The sequence below is a fragment of the Oncorhynchus masou genome, chromosome 31 (genome assembly GCF_036934945.1).
Source record: "Oncorhynchus masou masou isolate Uvic2021 chromosome 31, UVic_Omas_1.1, whole genome shotgun sequence".
Taxonomy (NCBI): domain Eukaryota; kingdom Metazoa; phylum Chordata; class Actinopteri; order Salmoniformes; family Salmonidae; genus Oncorhynchus; species Oncorhynchus masou.
This window is the reverse complement of record NC_088242.1, coordinates 44269763-44280443: the sequence shown is the minus strand read 5'-3', so window position 1 is coordinate 44280443 and position 10681 is coordinate 44269763.

Sequence of the window (10681 nt, the reverse complement as noted above, 5' to 3'; positions counted from 1 at the left end):
ATCATCCCTGTCGCTATAGTGACAGTCAGTGTTTTTATGGTTAGTTTCTCAGCTCCTGTCCACTCCCGAAACATCAAACATAATTGTCTGGTCTGGTCATTCTGCAACAACACCAGTATTATTAACAACACTGCCCTGCTAGCCATGAGTTCTCATAGCAATTGCCTTCCACATATAATGTGTAGTATACAGTATGTCTGTTCTACTATGTCGGCAATGTCAGTCTCATTCTATCACATATACTATGTACATACATCTGTTGTACTATTTACATTTGTCAAAATCACCTTCCTTCTTCCTCCATCGTCTCTAGAACACCTACCTGCTAGTCATGAAGTCAGTGCCCTTGTCATATGTCACACTTTAAGGATGACCGTAGTCAGAGGAGAATGGTAGTTCATTGACCTCAATCTGGGCGGAGATTTTCTGTGATCACTCATAGGGTGAATGCGTGCATAACTTGCATATGTAGCCTCTACTTATGACAAGATGCATACACTGTTTTGCTGTGTGAATTGTGAATATTTATAGTTTTGTTCGATATTGCACAACCGTATACATCAGAACAGTGTTATGTCAGTTGTCATAAGTGTCAAGGTGTTGTCAGACTGTTATAATAGGTTATGTAGGCATTATGATCACATTGTGTAATGTTCATTTTAGTTTTGTAGCCTACTGTTTACCTCAGTTATGTCCTGATCCTACTAGCTGGTCTCCACCAGCAAGTTGCATTATGTAAATGTACAAATGTATTAAGTCTTTAACACAGAAACAAATAAAATGTTTAATATTGTGTTCAAATCAAACTTTGTGTACCAGAACTGATACAAACTTGTATTATTTTTAGCAATATTTTAAAATGACCAGTGCATTAACATCTATAAATGGCTGAATGTCTTGGTTTATCCCCTCCCCCTTTTCCCCGCATTTAATTCTACTCCACCTATATGTGTATGCAAATCCAGTCCAGCTCTAGGTGTTTCCTTTCGACTGCACATTAGCTGAAGGTCAGGTCAAAGCGGGTCTCATTTCCTGAGTCTTTGGTCTGGTGCATGTGCAGACTGCTTTAATAAGCTGACTTCCTGCTGAAAGACCAATTAACACATCCGTAGATAAGTTATCTGGCGGTCCTCAAAAAAGTGGGATGAGAGCGAGGCAGTGTGAATATCCCACCACAAACGAGAACAATTATCAGCCACCCCCTTCAGCGAGTGTTAATGTTGTCTTCACTGAGCTGAGGCATTAGCAGTATAGCCATAATGGGGCTGAATTGGACGTCTGGGAAATGGTGGGTTTTAGCGGCTACTGTGTTAAGCTAATCAGGTCAGACAGTACAGAAGCACTTGAACGGTCTACGTGGCAGAGAAAGAGAGATAGGGTTAGCATGTGGAATCTAGCCATGTGCAATAGCCTGTTCTCCTGCTCTTTGAAGGACTGGTGACCTGAGGTAACTAGCTACAGTAGCGACTGAATTGCAGGTTAATTGAGTTAGTATAAGATGCTCTAATAGCCTATACCTCAGATCTGGCTGGAGAGAAATATGATTTCTAAACCAAGGCTGTGTGGAGCTGATAGGCAAAGGTGGATGGAGCCTAGATGTTTCATGGATGGATGGAGTTGTCAAGCTCAGCAGAGGTGCTGTGGTGTTAAGCCCTGGCTTTGTGGAGATGCTAGCTAAATCGCTAGGAGGGAGAGGCGGCTGGTGGGAGGAGCTATAGGAGGACAGGCTCATTGTAATGGCTGGAATGGAATTAATGAAACGTGGTCTCCATATGTTTGATGTGTATAAGACAGTTCCATTTACTCCAATGAGCCCGTCCCCCTATAGCTCCTCCCACCAGCCTCTTCTACAAGTAGCCAGTTAGCAGAAATGGAAGACTGGTTTGTGGTCAAAGGATGATATTTAGCAGTGTTGTAGTACTCGAGTTCAGGTCTCGAGACCACATATTGAGTGTCTAGGTCTTGCTTTGGTGTCGGACACATTTGTACTCAGTCTCACAGTGAGGACTAGTATCAGGAATCAAGGAAAGACCCAGATGCAGACTGTCAAAGGAACATTGTTTATTGTAGCAACAAGGGCAGCCAAAAACAGGTCAAGGCAGGCGGGGGTTGAAAATCCAGGGTAAGGCAAAGGAACAGGCAGGGTTCAGTAATCCAGAGGTGGAGCAAAGGTACAGGACGGCAGGCAGACACAGGGTCAGGCAGAGAGGTCAGGCAGGCGGGTACAGGGTCAGGACAGGCAAAGGTCAAAACAGGGATGACTAGCACAGAGAGGCTGGGAACCGATAGGCGCTGAAAGGAAAACCACTAGTAAGCTTGAACAAAAAAGACGAACTGGCAACAAACAGACAGAGAACACAGCTATAAATACACAGGGGATAATAGTGGAAGATGGGCAACACCTGGAGGGGGTTGGAGACAAGCACAAGGACAGGTGAAACAGATCAGGACGTGACACTAGTAATGTATTCCCGTAACCAGCCAAGACCAGTAGAGTAAAAAAACTCATAATTATCAGCTTTCATTCAGTCAGTGCATAAAACCGCTTCGCCAAGCCAAATATATACTCTTTTCTTTTTAAACATGAATATCTTAACAGCCTTTATATCTTTTACAGATATGTTTGCACAGTGGTGGGACAGGTTCATGATTCTGAAAGGACAGCAAACGTAATACCAGCACACTCATGTAGGAGAGTGCACTTTTGGTAAAACACAAAGAGCCAGTGGTGTAGTGTTTTTTTCAGTGGGCATTAATCTGTATTGATTGCGTATCAAAGTAGTGGAGGTATACGACTTAGCAATTATGTAGTACGATACAGAGGTCATACACAAAGTAGCCTTCACAATCGCAAAGCACGTGAAATATATTCACATGCGTGCCGCACCCAGCCTAGTTTCAGCTGAATATCAACTGCAGTTTGCAGCTCTCAATTGTTTTTGTGGGTTGTTTTTCTTTTATTTTTTTCCCACCTTTATTTAACCAGGTGGGCAAGTTGAGAACTAGTTCTCATTTACAATTGCGACCTGGCCAAGATAAAGCAAAGCATTTCGACAGGTACAACAACACAGAGTTACACATGGAGTAAAACAAACATACAGTCAATAATACAGTAGAAAAATAAGTCTATATACAATGTGAGCAAGTGAGGTGAGATAAGGGAGGTAAAGGCAAAAAAGGCCATGGTGGCGTAGTAAATACAATATAGCAAGTAAAAAATAAATAAACACTGGAATGGTAGATGATAGTTTTGGTATGGAGCCGCTCACAGAAGAATGTAATCGGCAGGGTAGGAAAGATGTCTCAACTCATCTACCAGTAAATGCTAACTAATTCAACACTGGGTATGCAAACCAGGTATTGAAAAAGTTTTGTCCGATGTCTTGGTTAGTAAGTAGGCTATTTGTGACCAACCGTCTCGATTCAATCTTGTCGCAAAATTTTAAATGGTGTTTTTTACATTTGATAAAAGTAGAAACTCAGAGGTAGAAGATGGTATATCAAACACTACAGTTGAGAAACGTTTAACCTGCACCTGCTTCTCAACTCACAGTGTCTCCATTACAATACCCAAAGGGCTCCTAAAATTCTAAATCAAACAGCTAAGCATATGCTAATTTCAACTTGAAAACATCATAGAATATGTATTGATGTGATATTGTGGTAATATTACCTCAATGTTTGAAAAATGCACCAACGACTAAACTGGAGGCTTGCTGGTGAAATGTGAATGCATCTGTAGCCATACAGCTGTTGTGTCTTTGAGGCCTCGTAACCTGGTTTGCGTCAGTAAATATCCAGCTGTATGGATTATGTGTTAAATGTGAGTGATTCACTATGGTTAAAAGGAAATAATTAGCAGCTTAGTAAATGCAAATCGTATTATTTCAATGTTTTCACAGCACGTTTGGGTGAAGCACAGGATGTTTAGGTGAAACGTAGTTACAAATATGTGATGGAGATGGTATTTTATAGGAATATTTTGACATTTCCACAACAGTGGAACACACTGTAGAAACTAGACTCCATCTCTGTGGAAAAGAGGGCACAATAATTTGCCATAGCAGTAGGAAACCCTGATGAGAAATGAGTTGATTCCATAAGTCACCAGACCCTCATATCTAACCAAGCCACCCAAGCAGACATGGAGAGTGACAACCTGTCCCACCTGTCCAAGGCTTTTAGGATTATCTCCCTATTGGAGGTAGAAGTGAAGAGGTGAGAGGACAGTTCTGAAGTAGGATAAGGTGGCAACGGCCGAGAGCATCATGAGAGCGGTGGCTGACATCAGGGAGGAGCTACAGAAAGAGTTGTCAGTAGTCATAGAATTGCTTCAATACAAACACCACCATCCACACTCTAAGAGAACACAATCTCCACTACCACACCCTCACATCCCCTCATCAGCGGTAACACTGCTGCTCACTGTGACCCTCTGGAACTCATACATACTCATACTGAGGAAGACACTGAAAGGCCACCTGTGGTCCCCACCGCCTTCCCTCCAAGGAACATCACAGACAAATGAAATCCAATTGTATTTGTAGACTAACAGTGAAATGCTTACTTACTCATTGTGTATTTAGTCCTTGTGTTGTGTATATATATATATATATATATATATTATCATTTTTCTTCTGTGCATTGTTGGGAAGAACAACAAAGAGAGAAAAAGATTGAAAAATAGAAATACCACAAGGAATAAATATAGAAAGAGTAACTAACTTGGCTATATATAAAACAGTAGCAGCAGCATGTGATGAGTCAAAAGAGTTAGTGCAAAGAGGGTCAAAGTCTGATGACTTGGGGTTAGAAGCTGTCCTGGGTCCTGTTGATTCCAGAAATGGTGCATCGATACCACTTACCATGTGGTAGCAGAGAGAACAGTCGATGACTTGGGTGACTGGAGTCTTTGACAATTCCTCCAACACCGCCTGGAATAGAGGTCCTGGATGGCAGGGAGCTCGGCCCCAGTAATGTACTGGGCCACATGCACTACCCTCTACAACGCCATGCGGTCAGTTGCCAAGCAGTTGCCATACCAAGCGGTATTGCAGCCAGTCAAGATGCTTTCAAAGGTGCAGTTGTGTACATTTTTGAGGATCGGGCACATGCCAAGTCTTTTCAGCCTGCCTTGGTGTGTGTGGACCACAACATCAGCACCCTATCTAGCTAACAAAAACATTCCCACTACTTTCGAGAATGTTCGTTCCCTTAAGAGTCTCATTAGGTCATTACCTAACATTTTTATAGGAATGTTCCAGTGATGTGCAAGACTAACTATGGTATAGGAAACCTACAAAAGAATAGCAACAACCCCCTCTGCAGTTTAGAAAATGCTGTCATAATGCTGTGCTGATAAACATTTGCAATACATGTCAACAGTCCAAGAGACCATTTCCTTAATTCTTAGGGCTCGGGGACAATATCCTGAATTTCCGCCTGACTGACGTGCCCAAAGTAAACTGCATGTTACTCAGGCCCAGAAGCCCGGATATGCATATAATTGGCAGCATTGGATAGGAAACACTCTAAAGTTTCCAAAACTGTTAAGATAATGTCTGTGAGTATAAATCCTGTTAAGGCTCGGGACAATACTGCCCCCTTTGGATGAATTGCGTGCCCATAGTAAACTGAAAAGAAATCTGTCCAAAATTGCTAATATATGCATATAATAATTCTTATTGTATAGAAAACACTCTAAAGCTTCTAAAACCGTTTGAATTATGTCTGTAAGTATAGCAGAACTGACAGGGCAGGCAATCTCCCAAACTAGTTTTGGCAACCTGAAAGTTGGGGCAACTTTACGTCATCGCCCCCACCCTTCCCAACCAGTTATGGATCTGGGAACACTTTCTATGTCTTCCACTAGATGTCCTCATTCAGTAGAGCATTTAACTGTGCAAATCCCGCTAGCTTTGACCCTTTGGCAGGCAAAATAGTGGGTGTCGCGAGAAAATACATGCGCGTTCGGACGCACTTTGGGCACGGAGCTTCCTTTGTTCCAGCTTGCCTGAGAAGAAGTATGATTGTCCGGTTGAATTGAGAATTGTTTTGTACGTTTATAACATCCTAAAGCTTGATTCTGCACTTAGTTTGACCAGTTTAGTCGACATATAATATGTAATTTTGAAGTTTTGATTCGCAACTGTTCGGGACCAGAAGTCATTTTGGATGCATTTCAGCTGGAACTTGTTGCATGTGCTAATACAAAGACACACGACTTGAAACCAAACAATGTATTGGGTAAGTATGACTCCTTCCACTACATTCTGATCGAAGACCATCAAAGGTAAGGGAATATTTATGTTGTAATTTTGTATTTTTGTTGACTCCAACATAACGGAGAAATATTGCTTACGTCTGAGCGCCGCCTCAGATTATTGCCTAGTGAACGAATTCTGTAACGTTAAAAATAAATGTTACACAGCGGTTGCATTAAGAAGCAGTGTATCTTTCTAACTATATGTAGAACATGTATATTTAGTCAAAGTTTATGGTGCGTATTTCTGTTATCTGGCGGAGCTTTCTATAATTTCTCCGGACATTTTTTGAACATGGCGTCAATGTAAACGGAGATTTATGGATATAAATGGCATATTATTGAAAAAAACATAAATGTACTGTGTAACATGTCATATTACTGTCATCTGATGAAGCTTTTCAAAAGGTTAGTGAATGATTTTTATTTTAATCCTGCGTTTGTGATTGCAACTTTTGTTCGACAAAATGGCTGCATATTGTCTGTGTCTTTGTGGTGGTTTGACATAAATATGTGCTATGTTTTCGCTGTAAAATATTTTAGAAATCTGACTCGCTGGGTAGATGAACAAGGTGTTTATCTTTCATTTGAGCTTTTGGACTTGTTAATGTGTGGAGGTTAAATATTTCTAAGAATATTTTTGCATTCCATGCGCCACCGTTCCAGCTGAATGGGGGGAGGTGGCGTTCCCCGAGGGGAATACCTGGCGTCAACAAGATAACAGAACACATATGTCAGGTGAAAATAGGAAGAAAATCCGACCAGAATTTATATTTTTTCAGCTCCCAGGCTCTTATTATGGAAACCTATTGCTTTAACATATGTCCGTCACCCAAATTGCAATTCCTATGGCTTCCACTACATGTCAACAGTCTTTATTCAAGGTTTCAGGCTTCTTTTTGAAAAACAAACAAGTATTTGGAGTTTTTGTTAGGAGAGCACCTGAACCAAATCAGTCTTTCTGCACGTGAGGGAGAAGGTGAGCGCTTACGAATTTTACTTTCCTATTGAACATAGTACTTTCCGTGTGACGAAGTTGTACCGGTAGCTTTTAAATTATATAAGACTGTTTAATATTACAAATATTTATTTTTATTTGAAATATTTATTTTAATTTTCTATATTAATGTTCTAGACACGTTTCTTTGGAATGTTACAAACATTTTCCAGAGTTCAGTATTCTGAGGGTTAAAAACAAAAAATGCTATTTAGAGAACAGCAAAAGCAACAACAAAAAATGACCCCAAGTATTAATTGTCACCGCAATATTAAGTTTAAACGTCCGTAGAACTGCATGTACAATGTAAACAACTACTCAACCTCATCATGAATTGACACATTTAGGCTACTTTTGGAAAGGTGCAAACATTGCAACATGAAATACTGAAATATAGATGCACAATACACACTGTCTCAAAAAGAATGACTTCAAATGACGACATCAATGCGAAAGTTACTGGTGCATTAAACAGCTGACTTTGAATGCAAACTATGCCAGGTAAATGCTACACATGCATTGAAATAAAAGGTATAGCCTTACATCAAATGATGTACTTAGAACTACCATCGACAAGGACACATGAAGACAAACAAGCTCAACCAAAGAATCACGAAATACAAAAGAAACATCCTTTTTAAAACCACAGCTGAAGGGACAGTGCCTCGGTAACCTACAGGTTGGAATAGTGGAGCTCTGTGGAGTGGTTCTGAATGGACAGCGCCTCTGACTCATTTACATAAGTATTCAGACCCTTTACTTAGTACTTTGTTGAAGCACCTTCGACAGTGATTACAGCTTTGTGTCTTCTTGGGTATGATGCTACAAGTTTGGCACACCTGTAATTGGGGGGTTGCTCCCATCTTTCTCTGCAGGTCCTCTGCACAGCTATTTTCAGGTCTCTCCAGAGATTTTAGATCGGGTTCAAGGACATTCAGAGATTCGATCCTGACTAGTCACCCAGTCAATGCCCCTGAAAAACATCCCTACTGCATGATGCTGCAAACACCATGCTTCACTGTAGGGATAGTGCCAGGTTTCCTCCAGTCAGGACTCTTGGCATTCAGGCCAAATAATTCAATCTTGGTTTCATCAGACCTGAGAATCTTGTTTCTTATGGTTTGAGAGTCTTTGTGCCTTTTGGCAAACTCCAAGTGGGCTGTCATGTGGTTTTCACTGAGGAGTGGCTTCCGCCGGGCTACTCTTAAGGCCTGTTTGGTGGTGCTGCTGAGATGGTTGTCCTGGAAGATTCTCCCATCTCCACAGAGGAACTCGAGAGCTCTGTCAGAGTGACCATCATGCTCTTAGTCACCTCCCTGACCAAGGCCCTTCTCTCCCGATTGCTCAGTTTTGCTGGGCGGCCAGCTCTAGGAAGAGTCTTGGTGGTTCCAAACTTCTTCCATTTAAGAATGATGGAGGCCAGTGTGTTCTTGGGGACCATCATTGCTGCAGAAACTTTTTGGTACCCTTTCCCAGATCTGTGCCTCAACACACTCCTGTCTCAGAGCTCTACAGACAATTCCTTCAACCTCATGGCTTGGTTTTTGCTCTGACATGCACTGTCAACTGTGGGACATTATAGACAAGTGTGTGCCTTTCTAAATCCTGTCCTATCAAGTTGTAGAAACATCTCATGATCAATGGAAACAGGATGCACCTGAGCTAAATGTTGAGTATTATAGCAAAGGGTCTGAATACATTTCTAAAAACCTATATTCACTTTGTCATTATGGGGTATTGTGTGTAGATTGATGAGAAAAAAAATATGTCATCCAATTTAGAATAAGACTGTAATGTAACAAAATATGGAAAAAGTCAAGGGGTCTGAATACTTTCCGAATGCACTATATATGAAAATCCTAACTTGCACGCAGATCTTTAGAAATGGTAGTTTCAATTTTAAACTGGCACTCCATTATGAAAAAGGTTGCCGAACTCCTGCTATAGGCTATATGAAGCCACCCTTGTGGAAAGTACTGTGACAGTGTCGTTGTCTCCTGTGCTTCCCACCAACATTGTCTCATGCACTTCAATATATTTTTTTTATTTGTCTGCTGCATTATTCGCCAGGAAAGGGAAACATTCTGCGAATATTGAAGCATTGTATCAACAAGGTGGCTCTGAGAATATTGTAACATTGTATCAACAAGGCAATGCCGAGAATATTGAATGTGGGCGGCTCGCGCATTTCCCCCAGGCTAGCTTGTCTCGCGTCTGATATTATTGTTGCCTACGCAGTAGTTGCACTCTCTGGTGATTATATACATATACCATATAGCTAAATAACCTAGCAATATTTAATTACGTTTTGCCAGCAATATTGATCTGTAAGAATTCCTCATTTTAATTGAGGAAGATGGACAAGCAATACTGATAGAGTGAGAGGTGGAAATTCATTATACCAGAGGCAGGTGATGAAGTATGTGTCACGCCTGCTCCCGCTCTTCCACCCTGATGCTCAAGGGCGCCAGGCTGCCCTGCATTACGCACTCCTGCCACCATCATTTACGCACACCTGCCTTCCCTCGTCACGCGCCTCAGCGATATTGGACTCACCTGGACTCATCCAATCACCTGTTTATTACCTCCCCTATATTTGTCATTTCCCCATCTCTGTTCCCCGCTGCTGCATTGATTGTAATTTGTTTCTGTCTCGTTCTATGTCCGTTCCCTATTCAATGTTTGACTCCCTGTACTTGCTTCTCCTCTCCAGCGTCATCCCTTGACAGTATACCTAAAAAGTTAGCCCAACTAAGTAATCATTCATGATTTGGATTATCTCAATTATCATTCTGTCACTGCATGACAATGTATATTTGTTATAGCCTAAAATTGTACTGTCTTCGAAGACAAAACCAGGACATGAATTTTGTGGAAATGCTCTAAATAGCAAGTTGTTCAGTTGTGTTTATTTTTATACTAATACATAACACCAAGTTTGCACTAGCCTAATGGGCAAATAAATTAAATTAGTAATTAGGTTTACAGCTAACACAGCTTATATTTTAATAGCCATAAAGTGATTTTCAGTTTTGAATGGTCACCAACAATGCAGGCTTCCCCACCTCCCAATTCCCAATTAAATGAACAATAAAGGGAGATGGGTGGACAACAGTGTTGGGGGCTGTAACAATTGTGAGGTGTAAATGTCAGGATAACTTAATGAAATGTCTCAGGCTGGACACATTGGCAGTCAGGATCTCTAGTCTCTACCAAGTTTTCTTAACACACCATGTTCCCCTTATCCTACAGTCAGTGGACAAATCAACTTTTGAGTGTTCAGAGATAAAAACACTTAATTTCTTCTGACTAGCATGGAAGTGGCTTGTCTACAGAGTTGTAAGGTTAATTAGGAGTCTGAAAGTAGGATGTTTGTTAGTGTAAACAAATACATGTATTTTCTTGGTGACCTGAACTTAGAC